This window comes from Oncorhynchus gorbuscha, linkage group LG21, assembly GCF_021184085.1.
Source record: "Oncorhynchus gorbuscha isolate QuinsamMale2020 ecotype Even-year linkage group LG21, OgorEven_v1.0, whole genome shotgun sequence".
NCBI lineage: Eukaryota > Metazoa > Chordata > Actinopteri > Salmoniformes > Salmonidae > Oncorhynchus > Oncorhynchus gorbuscha.
The window spans coordinates 7,195,473-7,197,603 of NC_060193.1; positions in this window are offsets into that span (position 1 = coordinate 7,195,473).

Genomic DNA, 2,131 nt, shown 5'->3' on the forward strand with positions numbered 1-2,131 from the left:
CAGACTAGCTTAGCTACCTTATTTACCAATCAGACTAGCTTAGCTACCTTATTTACCAATCAGACTAGCTTAGCTACCTTATTTACCAATCAGACTAGCTTAGCTACCTTATTTACTACAATCAGACTAGCTTAGCTACCTTACTTACTCAGACTAGCTTAGCTACCTTATTTACCAATCAGACTAGCTTAGCTACCTTATTTACCAATCAGACTAGCTTAGCTACCTTATTTACCAATCAGACTAGCTTAGCTACCTTATTTACCAATCAGACTAGCTTAGCTACCTTATTTACCAATCAGACTAGCTTAGCTACCTTATTTACCAATCAGACTAGCTTAGCTACCTTATTTACCAATCAGACTAGCTTAGCTACCTTATTTACCAATCAGACTAGCTTAGCTACCTTATTTACCAATCAGACTAGCTTAGCTACCTTACTTACCAATCAGACTAGCTTAGCTACCTTATTTACCAATCAGACTAGCTTAGCTACCTTATTTACCAATCAGACTAGCTTAGCTACCTTATTTACCAATCAGACTAGCTTAGCTACCTTATTTACCAATCAGACTAGCTTAGCTACCTTATTTACCAATCAGACTAGCTTAGCTACCTTATTTACCAATCAATCAGACTAGCTTAGCTACCTTATTTACCAATCAGACTAGCTTAGCTACCTTATTTACCAATCAGACTAGCTTAGCTACCTTATTTACCAATCAGACTAGCTTAGCTACCTTATTTACCAATCAGACTAGCTTAGCTACCTTATTTACCAATCAGACTAGCTTAGCTACCTTATTTACCAATCAGACTAGCTTAGCTACCTTATTTACCAATCAGACTAGCTTAGCTACCTTACTTACCAATCAGACTAGCTTAGCTACCTTACTCAAGTGTCTTGCTGACATCAAACGTTTGGACTTCCTCCAGCTCAGTTACAAGAAATCAGAGGATTCCCATTATTTGGTCCACACCTTGATAGAAACCTAGATTAAAAATAGCCTTGTTCCTTTGTCCACCGATGTAAAGCCTATTGCCAGAAATCTCATTTGTCTTCTTTGACTTTGACCTGAAAGGATAAGTACTTTTGTTTTTTTACAGAACATAAACAAATGCTCCAAAAGCAATCAAATAGATTTTAGAAAACGGCTCTCAGTAGGTCTTATCGTGTTAAAATGTTGTACACACACGAAGTCATTCCGACCTTTATCCACAATGTTAAAATTCCATCTTATTAAGAGCTTTTCCGTCTCTAGAAGGTGGGTGTTTTTGGAGCCTTTTTTTCATGTTTTTTAATTATTTTTTTTACATGTGAAATAATTTTTTAAAAAAGGGGTCTATATCATTGAGATTTGTTTGTACAAAAATACAACTTCACCTTCAACCTTTAAGTTAAGAAGCCTGTCCAGTCTTGCTTTTATCATTCAAGAAATATTGCTAAAGTCAAGTCATTTGTTTGCGGTCACTGATCTGGAGAAAGTTTGACATGCTTTCATTTCCTCCCGTCTAGATTACTGTCACTGTCAGTCAGAAATCACCCCCATCATCTATGGTTCAGAATGTTGCAGCTCTTAACAGGAACCAGACAAAGAGAGGAAGAGAGAGAGACAGAGAGAGAGAGAGAGAGAGAGAGAGAGAGAGAGAGAGAGAGAGAGAGAGAGAGAGAGAGAGAGAGAGAGAGAGAGAGAGAGACAGAGAGAGGAAGAGGGAGAGACAGAGAGAGACAGAGAAAGGAAGAGGGAGAGATGAAAGAGGGAGAAAGAGAGAGAGACAGAGGCAGAGAGAGAGAGAGAGAGAGAGAGAGAGAGAGAGAGAGAGAGAGACAGAGACAGAGAGAGAGACAGAGAGAGAGAGAGAGACAGAGAGAGAGAGAGAGACAGAGAGAGAGACAGAGAGACAGAGAGAGACAGAGAATGAGAGAGACAGAGAGAGAGAGAGAGAGAGAGAGAGAGAGAGAGAGAGAGAGAGAGAGAGAGAGAGAGCGAGAGAGACAGAGAATGAGAGAGAGACAAGAGAGAGAGAGAGAGAGGAAGAGAGACCCCAAAATTAAGGAAAGCTTTGACTATGTACAGACTTAGTGAGCATAGCCTTGCTATTGAGAAAGGCCGCCGTAGGCAGACATGGC